A 23,900-nucleotide genomic window follows, 5' to 3' on the forward strand; every position below is an offset into this window, starting at 1 on the left:
TTTAATAAAACAAACCGAACATTAATTACAGTGTGTTTTATTAGTCTAAAACATGACATTTTATTAAAATTGACAAATCATGCGAGTCTGGAAAATTCACCTGAAATGAGAACAAACGTAGCATCTCGGTTATCTGTAGTCCTTATTGAAATTGGCCAGAAACATGGGAGTCCAAGTTAAGTCCGTGATACCAGTGCCTTGCACCCCCCCCCCCACACACACACACAGACACAGAGTCAGAAAGACTGGATACGCTTCTCAATGCTGGACTCAGAGACACTGTGTGTACGGCAGCCCTAATAAACAGTTTATCTGCTGGGTACACCAGTGGCCTATGAAACAACGTGTTTGGTTAAGTTGCAGTTAACACAAAGGATTGACGCCTTGCATTAATCCATTTGGAATGCAATAGGTCTCGCATTTCCGAGAGTAAACACTGTTAGCATTGTAAATGACAATGTCTTTTATTTATGCTTTAAAAACCAAAACATAAATAGAAGGCATTGTAATTTACAATGCCTGTAGCTCAAACTCGGGTAAATGCGAGACCTATTGCATTGCAAATGCTTGTTTATTCTACTGCTGATTTACTGGTTTGCGTTGTATTGGCTATCATAGAACATGAATCAAGCAGGACAGCATCGTAGCACGGCATATCAATTGGGATTTACACATTTGTTTTTCACAATAATACATTTCAAATATTTACAATTAATTGTATTTCATTATGGAACTAACCTATGGTCCATCTTCATTTAAAGCTGTCACAGTAATCTCCTTACTGAAAAAAGCCTGGGGCAGATCCCACCAATTTCAAGATTCTTTAGCAAGTCGTTATCGATCAACTTTCGGAGATGGCGCCTACTGGGTTCCTGAAGTGGTTTCACAAGAATTGGTCGAAAGGGATGATTTGCGTCTTGCTGCAACTGTTCAAAGTTGGTACTTTGAATATTCAGAAAGCATAATGTGATTGTGTGGGTACGACCATTCTTAAATCAGCGTAGCTTTTGACCATAACAAAGCAATTAACTAAACAGGAAACATTTCTTTTAAGTTTAAGAGATATATTTTATTTAATAATTAAACAAAAAGAATAAGTTAAAATACAGGCATATACATTTAGCCTATAATTCTAATATAGTGAAAAAGATAAAGAGATTTGAAATGAGAAAATATTTTTAAAATAGGAAAGGTAGAAAAAGGAAAAGAAAAGAGAAATAAAACTAATATACATTCATATACTATCAAAAATTAAGTAATAGCTGTATAATAATACTAAAATGGAATAGTGAAAAAATGGAACAGATGATTAACAATCAATAATAATAATATTAAAAAGTCATGGTGGTTTAGGTACTTCTTCAATTCGAGGTTTGTGTAGACGTGCATTATTCGCAGAGAATCTAGAAAATGTGTTACAGGTAACCATAGACAGTCTCTTTTGATGGCAAGTGGAAGTGGAAGGATATATGCTCTGTCAAGCCTATGATTGTAATAGACTCTAGACCACCAAGCTTGAAAATATATGGTATTAGAATGTTTCTATGTTCTAGTGCTTAGGCCCCTTATTATATGTTTGATTGAAAATGTGGGTAGTGGCTTTTGTAGGGGTATGGGGTGGAGAGTAAATTAATATAAAGTAATTAATAATGTTTGTTTTATTATTATTAATTTATAATTTAATAATTGATTGTGTAAATTAATGTTACTAAATCTTATAAGTGTGTTATGTGTTTAATGGTGGCATATTGTGGGAAGCACATTAATTATAATTAATTAATAATTCATATTTAATTAAGGATAATTGGTTTGTTGTTAAATATTTGTATTAATAGTGTAAATATTTTTTAAGTACATTTGTGGATGCAGGTTGAGAGTGTTTTGAGGTTATACGGTGGTTAGTAAGTACATTAAATGTATGTAGTAATTATTTTTTTGTTAAAAAATAATTTTTTACATAAAAAAGTTTCTTTGTATGAAAAATCGTTTTTGAATGTTTTTTATACTAATAGTTATAGGAATTTGTGTTATGTATTTAACATTGTAATATGTTTTTTTTAAATTAAATAAATTTGTATATTTTTTCAGTGCATTTATATATTTTTAATTTCATTTGTTTTCAAAGTTATTCTATTTTGTTTAAGACATTTTGGGGCATACGTTCAAGGAATTACAGCAGCTTGTTTTTTATCGCCGTATGTACAAGTTACCGCTAACCACAGTTAGGTGCAGTTTTTGGGCATAAACATGAATTTGTGGGATCACTACTTCTGTCAGCGGGACTAAATGAAAATGAGATGCAAGGTGGGCGTACCCGTGGGAAAACTGCCACTAACCCCACTTTGAGATATTTACAATGATTTTCCGCTCCGGCGATTATTCCCAAAAACTGCAGCTAAGGCCAGTTAGCGGCTGTTTTTTAAGACCAGAAAAAAGCTGGTCTAAAAAATAGTGCAAACACACCTATACATAAGGGAGACTAACCCAGACCCTCATTTGCTTACCTAATGACGCCATGGAAGTACTACTCTTGCAACGTGGAGCTCCTAGAAGACCACAATCACCACTGCCACCAGTACCACCACAGAGGCAGCACCAAAGAAGAGAGGGGGTCTACCGCCAACACATCACCCTGATAGACTTCCGGAGAGAAGATGTGATAACACACTACAGGCTGAAAAGGACCTCCACTCTAAGCATACTCACCCAGATAGTGCCAAGGCTGCAGGCAACATCCCTCTGCAGACAAAGCTACTTGCAGTGCTTCACGTGTTGGCCTCTGGTACCTTTCAACCAACCACTGCCAAAGTGGGTGGAGTCTCACAGTCAGCCTTCTCAAGGTTCCTCCCAACTGTCTTGGATGCCATCATCAGCCTGACGCCGCAGCACCTACGCTTCCCCAACACTGCGCAAGAACAACATGACAACAAGCAAGGCTTCTATGACATTGATGGGTTTCCGCATGTGTTGAGGGAAATTGACTGTACCCATGTTCTACTTGTGCCTCCTGTGGACACTGCACATATATACAGGAACAGGAAGCACACACACTCAATGAATGTTCAATTGTGGACCACCTGGGCCTGCTCATCAATGTTGTCGCTAAGTTTCCTGGGAGTGTGCATGACTCCTACATCTTTCGCCAATCGATCACCAACCAGTGGTTTGAGAATGGCACATATGGAAATGGACTGCTTGTTGGTAAGTACAAAATGAACACACCACACACCTCAAGTACACAAGCATGTAGCACAAATATGTGAGAATGCACATGTAGCCAATGCAATACAACATACCTTGGAACTGGTCCAAACAATATACACAAGCACCCAATGCAAAATATTCAAGAGATATATTATACAGGCAAACGCGGGAGTAGCCTAGAAAATCTCACACAAACCAGTATGGCACCCATGGATTATAGATTTTGCTGAACCCATCAGACATACATTTAAATAATCAATGCAGCACATGACAGAGAACATATGCTTCTGCTGTGCTACATACATTTTGAAATAAACACATCTGCCATATGTATAACAAGATGACAGATCCCCTGCTCCCACATGTGATGGTGCACAATTAGCTGACATGCAAAAACACAGTCAGCCACGCACAATGCAGCAGGTGTTACTACATCATGTGTAAGTAGTGCTGCATGAGGGGAGCACCAACTGCATACAAATATTCACCAAAGTTGATTAAACAGCACTCTGTGTTGTTGCAGAATGGAGCACGCATAGGAAGAGCATACAATCCAAATCACAATCTCACTACATGTTGAGCACGCATATGACTACCCTGCTGAGGTGTAGCAATCTGATGCACAAAATCAGAAATTACAATGTGTGTCGATTATGAACTGACACACACATGGCAATATTGATGGGTATTACTCAAACATGCATATATTCAAAGTCAAATCATGTTACTTAAACACTGACCCACTTTGGGGGCAAGGTGGATGGAAAGAGCCCACAATGGGTTCAACGTTTAGCAGACAGGGATTTTTGCTCTTAGCTACCCTCAGCACAAACACTCCCAATGAGGTATCTAGATGATGTCCCACCATAGTAAGGTGGATGTTTCAGCAGGCAGATGTGCCAACGGTGCACCCTATAAAATATGTACACAAGAGAGGTTCAGTTTGTGCAACGGGCTTTAAAGAAGCTATAATCTCTTTTCTAGTGAAACATACATCCTGACAGTAAGAACATGGAGGTAATACACAGGACCCAGACAATGACAACATGGTGATGTGTAGGCTGTCAAGTATAGGCAATTTAATTACAGCGATGCTGGTTAATTGTCTGAAGCTCCACATGACAAACCAGAAATTACAAAGTTGCACAATGCACACACACTAAAACATGCACTCTGCAAACACAGTACTAATGGAAACATCTCTTCATTATCTGTTTCAGGTGATCAAGGATATGTACTCTCGCCATAACTGATGACACTCATCAAAATGACACACACACAGGCACAGAGAGACTACAACGTTCTACTGGGACACACAAGGGCCATTGTTGAACGGACATTTGGAGTCCTAAAATCTAGGTTTCGGTGCCTAGATATATCAGGGGCAGACTCCTGTACAGTCCTGAACTTGTATGCAAGATCATAATGGCATGTTGCATTCTGCACAATATTTGTGTACACACAAACACGCCATTGGATGAAGACCAGGAGGAGCAGGACAATTTAGAGGAGGAGCAGGACAATCCAGAGGATGGCCAGGATGAAGAGGCAGATGTAGGCACACCACAGCTGCTGCTGCTGCTGGAACAGCAAGGAGGAATAAAATCATCAGAATTAATTTACATAATCACAATAAACAAAGATGCCAACACATGGTTTTATCTGGAAGAAAAAACACAATGTTACTTTGTGAAATAAAATATCACTACACAAAAGTCTTATATGCATGATTATATCTTCAAAAGTTCATATACCTGTTCAGTGTAAGGTAAACAAAAAACTGATCCACACAGCTCTCACATATAGCAGTGGACAGAACATCCATCAAACGAAGATTGGGATGGTACAACGTATTAGGTATATGACCTAAGTAATGTGTATTGTCCCTCAGTGAACGGAGAACAGACACACACAATTGAAGTGCCACAGGAAAACTAATAAGTACAGCCAAATGTTCCCAGCAACATACTAACAATTATATCATGAGATGGACATGACAACAAATAGTAGCACCATGACATTGTTAAAAATGTCTGGGGATGGTCATTACAAGTTTACTAATGTCAATTGCAGGGTGTGTATAATTTAGTAATTGATCATAACTACACAAATATACATACGCACACATCTGCAGTCACAGGTGAACACATAGACAAACATGCAACTTAAAAAATGTAGCAATATCACATTTTGTTGTATCTCTCCAGGAATGTACAACATACGCAGTAGAATACAATGTTGTGCAACGTGGCCAGAAAACATATATGTAATGTGTTGCAGCCCTGTGTGGGCAACCTGTACCTCAACTCCAGTCATGTGTATGCTACCCCAAAACTTATCTCCAGACAGAATCAAGGGAAATTCACCATACACACAAGAGAATCATACCATGTGATGATGAAAAACAGACACACATGGTTGTCTCCTGGAAGAAAACTTAAAGAAGGTAAATTACATGTGAGACATATCCCATGTAAGTCATGGTTGTACAAGCAGTGTGAACATGTTTCTGGTGAACAGAACATTGCTGCGCCTCATCTGCTTTATATAAAACCATCTCACAACCAAGGACAATGACACAAGGCCTCTAAACACAAGGCACTTTCATAATCAGTGACTCACCAAGATCAATCGTTGGTCAACACTGAGTATGCAAGCATGGGTACAGCTGGGTACTCTGAATATGCCAGGAAAAACACAGGCAAATGTGCACTCCAAGTTACACAGTTACAGGTACCCTGACATAAAAGATTTCACAAGGTCAAATGCCTCACCTTCACCAGTTAATGTTCTGCACAAAAACATCATGCATGATGATGTGAAAAGGGGCAGGACAAAATAGGATGTCTCCACTGCCAACCCATTGTTGTGTTGGTGTGTGTCATGCAAAATACAGAGTACCCTATGTACATGATCATGTGCACCTTGATTGTTCACCCCTACGAGGTGCACCATTTCTGCATCTCCGGTCGGCAATGGGTCTACATCTGGCATGCCAGAGTTTGCCTACAGCTGAGTGTTGTTGATGCTGCATCAATGTCCACTGTTAGTGCACACAGGCCTGTTGAAGACGCAGGCCTAGCCATCAAAACCATTTTGCATAAACATTGCAGTACCTGTGTCTGACAACATGGGTCAGATACAAATAATAAAGTGTTGAGTCAATGTAATGTGGACTTTATGTGCTTACTGGCATTGTACGTCATGCTGTTGTAAGTAGTGCACTATGTAAAGTGCTGCTTTGTTGTGGCCATCCAAAAATGTCCTGTTTACCTTGGAATCTGGCTCTACAACATATTACTAGATGGCTTTGTGTGCTTGTTGACCTCTACAAAATTTGCACCAGGCTGACACATTCCGCATTCTGGTGCATAGATTTCTGCAAACAACATCAGCGGTGCTACCACAAGCTCATGCTGCCTACAGAGGCTGAAAGATGACGTACTGCATACTCACATAAAATGGTTGGTGTGTCACCTGTCCAGCCATCATATTGTTATCCACCAAGCTTCAAGCTGTGTAGCACTGTCACACTAGATGGATGTAAAATTGTGGTGGACATAAACTGTTCAGTATGACATGTACGAATGTATTGCACATATGTTGCAGAAACGACAAATCAAATGCCAAATTAACACAATTTGTTAACATCATCCGATAATGCAAATCCCATTTGTGTCTCACTACCACCTTGATTCATGCACATGACTGACTTTGCAGCTGGGCATATAAATTGTGCACATCTGCAAATCTAGGTTGAAGAATGACCAAGTACGAATCTGTGGTCAATCCTTCACATTGTTTGCAGCATCTGAAATATATTTTCACAAATATTGGATAACTGAAGTTCATTTACATGTGTGTTGCAAGCCTGTCAAACAGTTGCAAACATCACAGCAATCTGTAATTTGAGAGTCACTTCTGTTGTCACAAATACAAACTATGCCAAACATAATGACTACCACTAATGCATGCATGTCTAATCACACATGAATCAATGTGGATATGCTGTGATGTGTTGTCCAAGGATATGTAGACAGCTATGTATAACTGTAATCTTGACATATCAGAATGACTGAAGTTACATACACAATACAGTTCATATCACATAGACAAATGGTGCCAGCAGCCATGCTATTTCATGAAATATTGTACATCTGATGAACAACTTGCACTGTGCGTCCCAAATGTTGCCGCTTAAACACGAAAATGATTATTCTTTTCATAACCGTCAAAGAAAATAATCGAAATATGCATGTTAAAACCCAAAAGAATACCGCAAAAGCCAATAGTGTGCAAAATATTATTGCAGAGTCAAACAACGGGCTGCAAACAAACAGGAAGTGATGTAAGCATGCATCCTGTGTAATAGAGGAGTACTGAACACTTTCACTTTCTCTTTTAAGCACACTATCAGTATCTGTGGAGAGTGTTGGGGGTTGTTTGAGTTGTGTCCTGGTTTGTTTAGAGTAGAGAGTGGTGTTGTGTCCTGTGAACTGTCCCTAGTGTCTCTATGAAGGCGTGTGTACTTGTCCTTACGTGTTTTTTGCGTCTTGTACTAAATCTTGTCAGGTGTCTGTCCAAGGGGTACTTTGTTAATATTAACTGTTGGAGGGGGATATTTTGGGGCTTTTCTTTCTAGTTAGTGGGTTAGGGGTGTTTTGGGGAATGTCCAGTATGGGTAGGGAGGGCAGGATGTCAGAGGAGGCATTGGGAAGCTTCCTCTGGCTTGTGACATTCTACCTGCCATTGATGGTTGAGAGTGGGGGAAGAATCCTGCAGGTAGGTGAGGTGGGAGCATGTCCGTAGTCAAATGATGCGGCTCTTTCGGGTGGACAGGACTGTCCGAAAATGGAAGCACCAATGGCAGGATTGTGTGGACCATGAGGGTGACATGTTGGACCATCTGGGATTCACGTTGGCCGTCAAGGCGGTAAGTGCAACTCGAAAGTTCAATCAATCAACTATTTCTTACCAAATTTAAAAATGTAGTCAGGAACACAATGTAATGAAAGCTACAGGATGATGCCAGTCAGTTGTTTTAAGTCAAGCTGCCAGCTTCAACACAATCACACTTGCACCATTGTGCAAGTCAGACAGTGTTTATGATGAGGTATGACCATGTGCAGGAATGTGTACACTCCTGCACACAATAAATGAAGTGCTATGTCAAGGTTCAATGTGTGCTGCGCAGTGCATCCTATTAAGATAGTGTATGAGGAGATTTGTGTGTGTGGACCCTTTATGTGAATGAATAGGCCATGTGAGCTGCCCAATGCAGGATACATTACAAAACACACTGCCTGATGTACAACCATGTCTGGATCCCGTGTGCAAGGGTCTAAGAACATGATGAGACTTCACAATGTATGTGAAGGACCACATGCCTGCAACAGTTTTACAATCACAATTGCTCTATGACATGGCTGATTTTGTGCAAGGTATGATGAGATTGGGAAATTTGCATTAGGGCAAAAATGCCTGTTTTGGAGTGTCAGTCTGCTGCATACACAATGTGGGATCAGACCACATCAATTGTCTTAACACATCCGTGTGAGATCTGCAGAGTAAATATTGTCTACGAACCTTGGAGAACATGATGTTGTGGCTATAAACCTGGCCTTGGGAATGTGTCACGCAAGTAGTGTGTTCTAAATGAGCACATTTGCAAGCAGAATTGTCTTGTGTTGCACAAGTCTGCATTGGTCATGTTTTGTGAGTACAGCAGGCAATGCAGATGCAATCATGTATGCAACATGAACAGATACAGTACTGTTACAGGGCATTGATTTGGATGTTGATGAATCTTATAATGAATAGGACACATATGAGAATTCACGTCTGATACCAACATACATTTCTTTTAATGTCTCACAGCAGGAAGACCACTGATTACTCCTGGGGACGTAAACGCCTCCATGGACCCACACACCTCTGGTGAGTGTCTTCATTAAATATTTGCATTGTGAGATAGGAAGAATGTTTGTGAAAAATCCTGTATGTAGTTGTATACAGTCTGGGTGTGTATCACATATACCTGGCCTCCAGTGTGATAACAGACCATAAAAGTGTGAAGTATGCACAATTTAGTAAGTTGAGATTGAGCACAGCATTTGTCTTCCTGACATAACTTTACACATCCCCAGTCAGTGACACCCATGCCAGAAATACAAAGGGTTATGTCACTCCAGCCAATGCATGCGTATTACACAGCGTACAGACAGGAGACGAGACATGTGAGTGATGTCAGTGATGGCTATGACCAGACGTGGAATGCATGTACAGCCTTGACTGAGATGACTGTCAATGATGATCCGTTCTTTGGTGCACCAGGTGTCAGTTGTATAGGTACCAGTACAAAGTGTTAGTCACATACACAATATGAAAGCTGGTGTACAGGATTAAATAGTTAGTGCTGCAGGATCCAGAGTCACACCTCCTTTGGATGTGTTGGCATCACTGTAAGGGATAGTTATGTCCCACATTTGTATTCCTGCCAATAGTCAGTGTCTTTCCTCTGATCTGTTGTATCTTTGGCACATTGGTGCATATTCAAGGACACCATTTACTCATCAACGTTACATGGTACAACATTGTAGTAGCAAGAGTGCCTGAGTCACAATGCTGCGTTTAGCTGGCTGCCGGAAAATGAAGGCCAATAGTGCTCTATACCACCTTTTCACATCATATTGTGTGTGCTAATGGTGAGAAATGTATACATGCACAATCAACATTTTTGATGTCTGGACCCTATTCCCAAGCCCAGCGTGGATATGTTTGAGTGCGTAATGTGTGATACCCTGGCCAAATTGTATATGAATATGCACTGTGGTGAGAATGGTTTAATTAGATGCTATCCCTGCTGTTTCAATGTGTGCTGCGTTGTGGGGCACCCATGGAAACAGCAAGACACCATTGATTGTTCTTGTGCATGATGGTGCGGCTTACATCACATGACCATACTGTGATGAAAATGTAATCATGTGACTTCAATATGTGCTGCATTATGCAGCACACATAGAAGTGACAGGACATCATTAAAAAAAATAGTTATGTGCCGGAAGGGGCACCCTCTGACACATTATCAACTTCCACATCAACGCAGAGACACTTGCACCATTGTGCAAGTGGGCCTGCATAGGCGCAAGGAGGCAAGGTTTTCCTGCAGCATGGGTGCAGACACAGGTCTGCACCATACTGTTGTAGTATGGTGCAAACCTGCGTTCCTGAAGTTGCAGGGCATGGAGTTAAGCCAAGGAGACCAATGGTACCCTCCACAACCACCTTGCGAAGATGGCCCAATGTATTTGTTTGGCATGGCATGGCTCTGCAATGGTACTATCAAGCTGTCTCCTTGGGCTAATTCCCCTGGTAGACTCCGTCTGAGTATGTGACAGCACCATCATTTGACTCTGACAATCTTAAAATGTTGTGACTCTAGTCTGTCCTTGACATGTCCCACGCCATACATTGTCAGGTCAGTAACGCCATCAGGTTGTCATTGAACCTTAATTCCACATTGCATTGTTCAGGCCACTTTTGAACTTCACAATCTTTGATTAGAGTGTAGAGTCCATGTTTTCATGCCCTTGTGTTTCAAAGTTAAATGGAAAACATTGACATAAATATCAGAACTCACATATTGTCATTTATCTTATTTTTCAGTCAACATGTCACAAGAAGAGGCACACGCATTCCAGATCTGTTAGGAACGATATATGCACATACTCCGGGTGGCCAAGGGCTATCAGGCTATGGCAAAGAAGTAGAGAGATGAACGGGCAGCTGGGATATGGAAGTCTCTGCCTGAATTTGCACAGCAAACATTGAGAATGGACACACAGGCCCAAGGAGGTCCTTCTAATGTCAGACGTGGGTCCAGACATCCACACCGATCTGCCCCTCAAGTTCAGACCCCACACAGCCATGCTGCTGCAACTGGATCAGGCATGCAAACCCGTGGCCCCTCACGTCTACACACACAAGGGACTGCCATCTGCAGCACTGACACATACTGTAGTGTTCACCAACAGGGACCATCGGTGCATGATGGACATGAATGTGCGACTGACACAAGTTGAAAGGGATGTGTCGAATATGAACACCCACCTCCAGAACATCAAGGGTGCCCTGGGCTCCCATTTTGAGCAGGCCAGGTTGTGAGCCTTTCCCCTTTTCTACAGTCCCCCAATTGTTTCCATACAAATGTTTTTATATTAGTGAAGTTGTAGAGAAGACATAGTTAGTGTAATTTTTAGGTAAGGTTTTAGATTTTTAATCTTTTAATGTAGTGTTCTGGGCTAGGTTTCCTTTTCCTTTGGGTGAGGGGTGTTGCTGTATTTTTCTTGTATAAAAAGCAACAAAAATATATATATATTTATATATTTGTGTAGGATATATGTATAGTTAGTTCATGCTTAGTTGAGGTAGATTTGTCCTGTCTGATAATGTGCTTTAATGGGGGAAAGGGGGTTGTCTCAGATATGTTGTTGTGTGTTTAGTATTAGTTAAGGTAGATAGTTTAGAGTAACATTTAGTTAGTACCAGTTAATTCAGATTTGGTTAGTTATGGTGATTAGTGTTAGTTTAAGGTAGGTAATTTTGTAGTATTTCAATAAATGGTTACTATTTTGTAATTGTGGTTGCACTTATGTCAGAAGTGATTTGATGGAATGGTGCCTTTGACATTGTATACAACATATCTAAGCTGTCCGGTTTTAGGTTTAAACCTATAATAACTGAAACCCCCCCACCAAAAGGGAAATAGCCCTCACCAGTGTTAATATATAAACACTGAAAAAACACCTGCACAACCACAAACTAAATCTCATTTCAAAGAAAGGAAAAGGAGAGTGAAAGAGTCATTTTTTTCATCCTGAAGGGGCCAAAACAATTTAACTTTGTTATACAAGATAGCAGCAAGAAAGACCGGCTAACATTATTCTGCTTGAGTTTTCTTGTTTAGGGATGTCACTGAAATATTGTTTTTTCTTTCTTTTGCTTTTTTCAGATTTGTGGCTTTGGTCTAAAGATGCAGGGTTTAGAAGCATGTTTTAGGTCTTGTTTAATTATTTTGTAAACTGTATAGAATCAGGAAATATCAAATCATATTAGATATTTTGGCTGGGTTTGATTCTTTCACTAATATGTAAAATGGCTGGTTTCATAATAATCTTTCCCAATAAGTGCCATCACATTTACCCACAGAGAATGGGTAAAATGCTTTGATACATCAGCCACCAGTTTCTAGTGAGCCACTATTGTTGGTAGGTGAATTGCCAACACCTCAGGCTTTAAACATTCAATGCACGGTATAGTGACAAGTATTTGTGAAAAGAGTGCTATCACCAAGCATCTGGTATAGTGGTGAAAACATGACATCAGACTTCTGGAAAACATGGAACGCAGTGTCACTTGAAATGCTGCTGCAAAAAGGTTCTTTCCAAGTTCAACAAAGATTAAAGTGGTATTGTTTGTATTTGCAGTGATTCAGCTGTGCATATGCAAAAGTTGTGTGATGACCAGTCAAAATCGATACCTGAGCTGAAGTGCTTCCCTGTAAGAGAGCCTTGCCACTTGTTAGATGGTATGCTGAAATCATCTTTGCAATCTTCAGACGTAATGAAGAATGCTATTGAGTTGTTAGTCCATTTTGATGCACTATTTTGTTATGCGCTGGAACTAAAACGAAAATATTTCTCATTTTGTACTTTATGTGGCATCAAAGAGTCATCACAGCTGTGTCACTTAGTTAATGGTTCTCATTCCAAGGGAAGGGACTGTGAATGCTATATTATCCATGTGGAAACCGTTTACAGAATGTTTGCTGAGTGATGATGCCAAAGGCAAGAAATGTGATGATCTTTGGTAACATATTGATAGTGATATGAAAAAAACCTCTAATGCACACTTAGATTTTTACAGGAAAAAATAACTGCTGTTGTGGACATAATCAAAAAACAAGAGTCTGAAAACACCCTGTCTTCCAATTGTTCAGCATAATTGGTGTAGATGTGAAACATCTCATTGAGAGTAGGCTGGGTGACACATTTAGTGAATTTGTCACTGCAACATGTTCCATGTTAGAGTGCTTGCCACTTGGTAAGCAAAGCAATGTTGAAGAGAAATTCAGGAACTTTTATTTTACAATGTATGAGAAATGGCTTGCAATACATAGAAATATCCCTTCGCCAACCATGGCATTTGAAGTCAATGAAACCTCACTGTGGTACTCTGTACAATTTCTGGGTCCCTTCCGTAAAGGGAATCTTCTCCGTAGTTTCAAAAGTTCTGCTTCATTTTTGACCGCTTCAATAACTCTAAGGGCATAAGCGCCCTGTTCTTAGGCAAATGTTGCAGAACCTGCCCAGAGATTTGAATCTTCAGATGCACCAGTATTGGCATGGAAAGCTATGTCAGTGGCCAGAGTTAGCAAATTGTGTGCTGGCTGTTCTAGCGTTGCTGTCTCAAGTGCCAATGTTGAGAGGGTCTTTTCACAGAAAACAGTTTACATGGGAAGGAAAGAGTGAGCGCACATGACCAAAGACTCACTAAAGAAGTATTCTATGGTGTACTACAACAAGTTTGATTTGCAAAAATGTATTTGGGCCTAGTATACACTGTACGTACATTGTCTATATACCATGCACTATCAGTGCAGAAAGAAAGCAATTATAAAAGCAAAACGTTCCATAAACACCGGAAAAACTTTCTGTTGTTTTTAATGGCGTGAAAATGTGTAACCACTGATAACCACTGTTTTTTTTAAGGTATTGAAATCACTTGAAAACACTGGGGGAAAAAACAGAATTTACCAAAAATAGAAGCTGAAAACAGGAAAGCCTAAACATATTCAATCACACAACAATTTATAATGTGTAAGTGTGGACATGACATTATATTTTAGTGTACGGCTACTGTCAGGATACAAGCATGAATTTTATGATGGCAATTATGAGCTATGCCCCTAGATAGGGATATTCTGTTGATATGTTTATCATATTATGAGTAACTCAAATAGCTGTACACCACATTGTTGCACATTTACACCACAATAGAGAAACATGGGCTTCAGCTAACATTGAAATTGCAGCGCTTATCCATTGTGAAGATGCATGTATGCGCTGTGTTTCCAAGAATGCTGCATACCGCTGCATTTCCCCCGACCCTGGTGCTGAGTCCAGCTGCCAAGCACAAATGCAGGCACCTTTGCTATATAGTGCAAGGGTGTCTGCATTTGTGAAATTGGATGTCAATGTGCAGTAAGGTTCACCTTCCTGCACATACACTATGTTGTCAGTTTGCTGGTCAAATGTGTGCTGCACAAGGCAGAACACAACGAGCGACAGCAAACACGAGGGGAAATGATGCATTTCTCACTGTAGTGCCAGTGTTATATCTGCTTTTCACAGGTGTTACTTTGTCCCTGCCTCCTATTAATACCACACTTGCAAGTGAATCTATGCTAGTTGCAGTGCACTACACACTGCAAGACACATTGCCCTCCCCTTTCACGTTGAGCACCGCATGGAAAGGTGCCTTATTTACAAGGCATTGTTCAGCATCGTTAATAGGGCCTTCTCCTACATTAGGAGAAGGCCATTATGTATTGTATTAATGTACTGAACGTCACTGAAAGTGACATTGTGGTTCCAATAGAGGCTTGTTAATTTGCGCCATTACGCTTCCTCATCTTTGTAAATATGGTGTGTGTTCTATCTTGAGATGTGACATGCCACGACACCCATCACAACAAGCTTTGTCCACACCATTGAGTATGAGTAGATCTGCCAAGTAAGACTTGCTAGCACTGATAGGTGAAGACACTTCTTGCGGAATGACACTGACTTGAACAAATTGCAGCAAGTGCCTATCCCCATCATATACATAGGGAAATGTTGACTTCTTGCAAGAATGTATTATTTGAGCTATGAGGGATTGGCCAGTTCCCACATCCACGGTCATCTCACCAACTATCTGGGACACACACTCAACATGACCATTTATCAAATGTCCCTCTGTGTAAGTTTTGATGGATACACTGATCATACATTTTTTTACACGTCTATACTTGAATCATCATAGGCAACACACATCTGTGTGACTTTAGTTATTTTATTTACATGTGCATTCACGTTGGTAGAAGACTGACCCAGTTCTTGAAAAAACAACCCCCACATTGTGTAAATGCCCAGTGGAGGGCCAGACAGAGTCCTTTGGGGGTAACATGTCCAGAGACATGTTGAGGAAGAGGCAGAGTTCAGTCAGCAGACTGATTGCAGTGTCATTGGGAACAATGGCAAAATTGGCAGTCCTTATTAAAGACCAAGGTAAGTGTAGCAGAGTCATTCAGAGGAAAGTGGAAGCTGATGTTCCGAGGCATGATGGTAAGCACAGGTCCAAGCAGAAAATGTCCATTTGGCACAGATGAATGCTACCGCTGACCTTTTCGCAAGAATGTGGATTCATCCATATCTTTCTCGTCTGATGTGTCATGTGCCTCCCGTGTGCCCTATGGTGTATTGGCTGGAGCACTGTGAAGTTGCAGCAGCATTCATCTGGGCCAAATGATGAGGCATCACTGCAGTAATAATAAGCTGCAGAGCTTGCAAGACTTCAGCAACATCTCTGTGGTATACAGCCATGGCTGCCAGGTGTGAAGCCTGCATCCGCTGTCAGGGTTCATGGTAGGTTTCCTCCTTCTTATCTCACTCTGGTGACTAGTTTATCCCCTTAGCTGGAGCCTAGCTGGCACCGCAGAAATTGTAATATGGCTGCCAAAATTCCAACACTGCTACCGCATATTGCTGTTTAGCAGTCTAGTCTCTTGAAATAATGAAGGTCAGGTGAAGTGCGCTTCAACATTCCACAGTGCACTTCACTGAAGAAATTCCTGAGAGAGCATCTGTTCCTGAGGTGTCGCGAAAGTTTAGTTAGGGTAGTTGCGTTTAAATATTGGGTTTTAGTTTCGTCGGAATTCTCTTGCCCTATGAAATAAGGTCAGTGTATATTTAAAAGAACAAAATTTATTTTTCTGCCTAAGCTGAAGGTTCAAATAATAGCTCTCTTCAAAGAATTCTCCAGTGCTTATATATCAAAAGACTCTTGTCATGGTTGAGAAAGTTAAAGCGCATTTTGAGTTAAAGTAACTTAGTCATTTTCCTTTTCACCTCATGTTTATTAAATGCATGTGAAAGAGATTAGTCATCCACTTGTCAGCAAGGTTAAAAGGGTCAACTAACTCTTAGTTGAAATATGTTTGTGTTAAAGAAATCTCCAGCTCCTAAATAAATCAAATAGATGGAAGCACAAGCTTGCACAGACAAATTAAATTAGCACAGTTGCCTACAATTCATTTAATTAACTACTGAAAAGGAGTTCAAGAGAACCCTATCGTTTCTTCTATACTAAAAACTTGTGAAGAGCTCTTTTATTAATTCAGAAGAAAAGAAGAATTAAAGCAGCCTAATAAGAATTAAAGTGATAAGATAAAGGAGAGTCGTACACAGTGAGTACAGTAGATGAAGGGCAGAATAAATATAACCAATTAAAGAAAGAAAAAAAAGAATAATAAGCAAACACTTACCACAATCTTTCTTGCATCATAGCCACACGTCAGAATCTGCGGCAGGACGTTCCTGAAATAGAAAAAGAAAATAAACAAGCTAAGTAAAAACTTCTCATCTCAACGAGACAAACATCATGAGAAGTAAGAAGAGTGGCAAGCTTCCCAAGTTTCCCTGGTAAGATAAGTTATCTAATATAAAAAGAGAAGTTGGTTACAAGTAAGTGCTGAGTAAATGCTAAAGTTGCATTGTGTACAGGTCTACAAGAAGTAAGAAGAAAAAGAAGACCTTGCAGAACAGGCAGAGCGCAGGAAGCTGACTCTTCTCTGTCCCCAACCCCTTTTCCCCCTTAGAACTTACATGCGATGGAATGCTAAAAGGCCTAGCAGGGAAGGTTCTGAGCAGGGCATTGGAACGAACGTCATTCTGCTCCTGCGCGGTTCAGTAGAGGAAAGGCATTGGCCTTGACAGAGTGAAGTGCCCACGTTGGTACAAGCACCTGAGCAGAATGGCGGAGGGGTTTGATTTTAAAACTCTAGGTGAGATTTTAAGTAACATTTAAAGAGATTTGGAGGCAGTTAGGGAGGAAAATAAAATCCTTAGACAAGAAATAATTACCTTTAAAATGGGAGATACAGTTTCAGGGACCAGTCAAAGAACCACATTCTTAGAAACCCAAGGACCAAACACAAGTCCTACATTTGTAGCCCCCACACAAGTTATCCACTCATTGTCCCCAGTAATCCCTCTTGCTCCTCCGGAGAGGTTTAATGGAGACCCGCACAAAGCACACATTTTTTGACACAATGCTCTCTGCAATTCATGTGCCGCCCAACGATTTTCCCCGATGCTCAATCCTGGGTAGCCTTTATCCTCTCCTATCTTAGTGGGGATTCCGCTTCTTGGTCAATGCCTCTTGTCACCAAAGATGTCCCAATTTTGTACAATCTAGACAACTTCAAAAAAGAGTTTCTCAGAATTTTTGATAGAAGAACTGCATCACAGGCTTCAGACAACGAGCTGTTAGAATTGAAACAGGGGAATCGAGAGCTAGTGTCCTATTTGGGCCAATTTAATAAACTGGTGGTCGAGACCAACTGGCCCGCAGATAAAAGAGCAGCTGTATTCTATAGAGGACTGCGAGAGGAACTCCCAAATTCCCAATCGTCTTTCTGGCATCTCAGAATTAGTAGACTTAACTCTAGAAAACGATTATCGACAAAGCGAACGGAAAGGAGAACGAAGGAAGGAGTTCAGGTCCAGTGTTTCCCGTTTTGATCAGGTAAAGGTCGAGTCTACGCGGGCTGCAGAGAGTTCTTCTGGAGTAGAACCCATGCAGATCGGTGTGGTCAGAGGACCACTCACAAAGGAGGAGAAAGACAGGAGAAGACTATATCAATTGTGCCTATACTGCGGTGGAGGTGGACATTTTGTCAAAAATAGTATAAAAAGACCTAAATTGCCCGCAAAGGAGAAGGAAAACTAGCGGCACCACCAGTCATCGGAGTTGGTCTGGTGGATGCGAATGAAGGAACAACTCCACATAATCATCAGTTGGCAAACACTCTACAAGTCTCCTCACCCCATTTAGTTATGACAGTGACGTTAAGATTCAGGAATGAAGCTTTGGCGGGAATTACGGTTATGGTAGATTCTGGAGCAACTGGAAATTTCTGTGATCACAAATTTGCTAGCCAAATTGGACTACAAGCAATTAAAAAAGAGAAAAGTGAGAAGGTTAGAGCAGTGGATGGTACAGTTCTAACTTCACGGCCCATAACCAGTCACACAGAATTGGTGCACATGATTACAGTCGAAGGACATCAAGAAAAATTGCAGTTCAATCTAATAGACACCCCTCAATTTCAATTGATTCTAGGTTTGCCATGGTTGACAGAGCACAACACACAGATTGATTGGGGAGCTCGAACTATTCAACTAAATTCGGAATATTGCACAAGAAAGTGTTTCAATTGCCCAACAAATCCTGCTCAGCCCAGTGCAGTTGCCCAGTTGTGTGAAAATGGAGGTTCGGCGTGTGTCATACAAACCACTGTTGTACCCGAAGAGTATCAAGACTTTGTAGTTGTTTTTGATGAAGTGAAGGCCGAGACTCTACCGCCCCACAGACCCTACGATTGTAAAATCGACCTTGAACCTGGGACTAACTTGCCATGCAGCCGGATCTACGCTTTGACGGAGAAAAAAAACATTCATTTGAAGGAATACCTTGCCAAAAATTTTAAAAATGGATTTATCAGACCATCCCAGTCTCCGGTCTCCTCCCCTCTTCTTTTTGTACCAAAGAAAGGGGGGATCTCAGGACTTGTATTGACTTTAGGGCAATTAACAGGATAACAATTAAGAACCGTTACCCGCTACCCCTAATTTCCGTATTGATTAATCAGGTGAAGGAAGCGAAGATTTACACTCGTCTAGATCTACGAGGAGCATACCATTTGATCAGGCTCCGGGAAGGCGATGAGTGGAAGACTGTGTTCAGGACTAAATATGGCCTTTACGAGTATCTGATCATGCCGTATGGTCTTTGCAACGCCCCAGCAGCCTTCCAGTACTTCATCAACGATGTCCTGAGTGAATTTAGTGATTGGTGCGTCATAGTTCATATAGACGACATATTGATTTATTCAGACTCAGTTGAAGACCACCCAAACCAGGCCCGAGCTGTTTTACAATGATTACAAGAAAATTCACTATAAGTAAAACTGGAAAAATGCCTGTTCAATACTGATACTGTGGAAATCCTGGGCTTTGTACTATCACCTGTAGGAGTAAGAATGGACGAGCAAAAGGTGAAAGCTATAATGGAGTGGAATGCCCCTACCAGTGTCAAAGAGGTTCAAAGCTTTATTGGATTTTCCAACTTTTACCTCCTATTCATTCACGGATTCTCCCAGAAAATTCTCCCCTTAACTCATCTTCTAAAGAAAGGAGTTCCATTTAAATGGTCTGCAGATGCTGAAGAGGCCTTTAGATTGATGAAAGACAGCTTTACCATGGCACCTGTTTTACTTCATGCAGATCCCTCTGAGCCTTTCGATTTGGAGACAGATGCTTCGGACCTGGCCATCGGAGGAATACTTTCTCAAAGGCATAAGGAGAAGGGACAATTACACCCAGTGGCTTACCGCTCCCATAAGCTCAACCCTGCAGAATGTTTTTATACAATTACCGAGAAAGAACTTTTGGCAATCAAAGATGCCTTTAAAGATTTGAGTCACTACTTAATGGGAGGTAAGCACACCATGACGGTGTTTACGGATCACCGCAATCTGAAATTTCTGCGATCCGCTCGTACTCTCACACCACGACAACTGCGGTGGTCTCTGTATTTCGCAGATTTCTATTTTGTAATTCCCTTTCGTCCAGGATCTAAGAATGGAAAGGCTTATGTTCTCTCTCGATTGGACACCGAAAATCAAACTCCTGTCATTACTAACCAACAAATCATACCTGAAGATAAAATCATTAGAGTTATCTCTCTAGAGCCCTTCGAAAATCACGTTCGAAATACCATGTCTGACCTGGAAATGGAGAATTGGGCCACAGAAGATCCTCAACGTCTCGTCCACAACGGTCTTCCATATCATGGCACCAATCTGCATTTACCTACTTAGGAACTCCAGTTGAAGGCAATGCAAGAATGTCACGATAACCCTTTGGCGGGCCATAAAAGCATCTCCAAAACTGAAGAGTTACTTAGACGTAGGTTCTGGTGGCCATACATGTGCAGAGACATTCGTCAATATGTTCTGAGCTGTGAAATTTGCGCACGGGGAAAATCGGACAGGCAGGCTCCAAAAGGTCTTCTACAACTCATGCCAACTCCCCCCCCTACATCCTTGGCACACAGTCTCCCTAGATTTAATTGTAGATCTGCCCTCTTCCCATGGTTATGATACCATTCTTCTGGTAGTGGACACCTTTAGCAAGATGGGACACTTTGTACCTTTCAAGGGAACACCAACTGCTAAACAACTTTCCCAACTTTTTAATCAACATATCGTTCGCCTTCATGGCATTCCAAAGGTACTCATTTCAGACAGAGGCTCCCAGATTCTATCAAAATTTTCGAAGGCCTACATCAAAGGTCTTAATATAGACCATCGTTATTCTACCAGTTTTCACCCAGAAACTGATGGGCAGACTGAACGCATTAATCAAATACTAGAACAATACTTACGGCTTTATTTGTTAGATGAAGAGGGTGAATGGCATGACCATTTATGGACAGCTGAATACTCCTACAATGATGCTCAAAATGTATCTACTGGTCATTTTCCTTTCTTTGTAAATGCAGGCAGACATCCTAATTCTCATGCTAATTTTGACACAATAGATTTTCCAGCTGTTCAAGACATTGTTCAACAAATGACTAAAATCCACCACTCTGTAATCCAGAACTTGCCGATTGCGAAGGATCATTATAAATACATTGCTGATCGCAAACGTAATAAAAGAACCTGATCTTCGGGCAGGAGACTTGGTTTGGTTGAGCACTAAAAATCTTAGACTACAGGGTTCCCGTAAATTCCAGCCCCGTTTTATGGGTCCCTATCCTATTGAGAAGGTTATCAATCCTGTCACTTATCAATTATCTCTCCCAGGCACTACTAAAATTCACCCAGTGTTTCATATTTCTCTCCTCAAACCCATTCAACCAGATTTGCGTAAAAGTTCTCCTCCGGATCCTTTAATTCTTAATGGTGAGGTAGAGTATGAGGTTAAACGCATCTTAGATTCACGCATCATTCGTAATTAACTTTTCTACCACATTGATTGGAAGGGTTATGGACCTGATGAGCGTTCTTGGAAAAGAAGTACTGAGGTCCATGCTCCCTGATTAATTAAATTTAAATAACAAAAGAACGCCAGTACTGCAGCTACTTTCAAACTCTAATCATGACTAATTGAACCAAAATCAATGCCACAACAACCACTTTTTCCGTTGGATTTAATCAAAAAAGTTTTTTCCTTTCTTCAAAAGAATTTAAGCACCATCTCGCAATATCATCAAATTAGTACTTCAAATCAGAAAAATCTTAAGAGAATATCACAAAAACTCACACTCTTGCATAGAAATACTACACTCTTCATCTTGCTCCACTTTTGCGTATTCTCAACACACCCATTCACTCAACCAAACATTTCAACACTATCACACTATTACAACACTCTTTTCAGACTTCTCAACACTCTCAAACATACATCTGTACAATTTTTCAAAACAAACAAATCTTTGAAAATACTTAATACAAAAGTCAAGAAAAAGCCATCAACAAGATAGATTAGACTATGTTGCCCACGTGTACAAAATTCGTAATTGATTAGCCTAAACACTGTGGTCTAAGCGTTTCGAATCCCTCCTGATAAGGGGATTCTCATCAGGACCAATATCGCTGAAAGACAAAAAAGAGGAAAACCTTGTCTTAATAAATGACCTCATAGAAACCCATGCCTCAAACCACCTCTTATGCGCATCAGCCCTTACCTTCATCACAGCGAGACATTCAAATGTCAGTCCGTGAAAAAATAATAATCAAAGTCAAACTATCACCGTCCTGTAACTTAGTGTAGCAAATGACTATGTCAACCATAAAGCGTCAGGAAATAAGGATCTTACTTGAGACATGCTGAGGCGGTAAACGCCGGCGGCGTGTAGAAATTATGGTTGTGAAATCTGTTAGAAGAATGCCCGTTGTTAGACACTAGGTTGCTTGGTGATTTTAATATTCCCAATAGAATGCACATGCAATGGAGTCTACCTGATTCTGTTTCGGTCTTCTCCTGTCTTGTTTATCAATGGCACAACTTGTAAAGAGCCCAGGTTAGGCGGAGGCGCTTAGCGATAATCTGCAACAAACAATATGGAAGCGTTCTTTGAAGTCAAAATTTGACATCGCAACTTGAGCGTAGTCCTCATATCCTTGGAACGATGTTCTTACCTCCTACATTAACTTGAATGCTCGAACGGGGAAGTCACTCTGTTACTTCTTTTCGGATTTCATTTTGACGGGGCGCGTTGTTGCTCATCTCTTAAGCGTCCAGAGGAAATGACGTCATACCTGAATTCTGGGAAATGTAGTCAAAAGCTGATTTCGTAGTCCATTTAGAAGAATGTCCCTTCGTTTTTATGAAGCATTTGCAAAGTGCTTGTGGATCCGTGTTTCGCCAAACTGAATGCCATTAAACACGGGAAGATTTTTTGAAAAAATATATATATAAGCGACTACGTGGAATTGTTATCCCGCTCTTGTACCCGGCAAATCAAAATAGAGCATGTCATTGCAAAACTCCTAACAAGATGAAATACATAATCATTGTTATCACGGCGAGTAAGTTAAAGCGTGTCATAGCAAAACATCTCACGTGATGGCTGTACCATAAAATAGTATGTATTTGTTGTTTTTCTTCTCAACAATTATAAAAATTCTGGAAGTATTAAACTTATGGTCCAAGAATGATATATTGGAACAACAACTGATAAAGACTGTCTTCTACCAATTTGCAGCTGATAATAACGCGTTATGAGTTTTGAAGTGTATTGTATCCAATTCTTTCATGTGACTCGCTCCTATCGGATAAACAAGATGTACAGGACCGACTGCATACATTTCATTGTACAAATACCATTACGGCTTTGTGTATAGTCCTGGTGTCCAAAAATAGATTGGAGAAATCATAATTTATAAATTTCTGAAAATTCATTAAGCCCATCAACTGCTGTATTGAATTTAATGATCAACATTGCTTCTCTTTTTGTCAATTTAGCATCTAAATCTCCACCTCTGTTGTCTTGTTCAACCTTAGAAATGACTGTCCATCTTAGATCTGTCTCTGTATGTGTTTTGCTATGCCAGTGATTCACTAAGGCTGCTGTTTGCATGTTTTTCCTGATTCTTGATTTATGTTGTGAAATCCTATGGCGAATTTCCTGGTTGGTCTTGCCTATGTATAGTTTTTTGCATGGGCAAATTATCCCATAAACCACATACGTGTTTTTACAATTGGAAAACTTCTCATGTTTCCAATGAATGGCATTATGAGAAAACAATTCTCTTTCCATTGTGGATTCGCAACACATACACGTGCCACATTTGTGGTGTCCTT

General features: G+C 40.5%; 1 long non-coding RNA gene across 2 annotated transcripts in view; it reads right to left on the reverse strand.

Annotated features, from left to right (window-relative positions):
- Positions 1-4,199: 4,199 nt before the first annotated feature.
- The window catches only part of LOC146854113 (uncharacterized), a 91,036-nt gene continuing 71,335 nt past the window's right edge, over positions 4,200-23,900 (reverse strand). The window contains exons 2-4 of one of the 2 annotated variants that reach the window (XR_014980734.1): positions 16,790-16,841; positions 6,661-6,737; positions 4,200-4,782 (exon numbers count right to left, since the gene is read on the reverse strand). This is a non-coding gene — a long non-coding RNA (uncharacterized LOC146854113). Of the gene's footprint in view, positions 4,786-6,660; positions 6,738-16,789; positions 16,842-23,900 lie in introns of both variants that reach the window. The other variant, XR_014980735.1, reaches the window with a different exon arrangement.

Source organism: Triturus cristatus, chromosome 4_1 (genome assembly GCF_964204655.1).
Source record: "Triturus cristatus chromosome 4_1, aTriCri1.1, whole genome shotgun sequence".
Taxonomy (NCBI): Eukaryota; Metazoa; Chordata; class Amphibia; order Caudata; family Salamandridae; genus Triturus; species Triturus cristatus.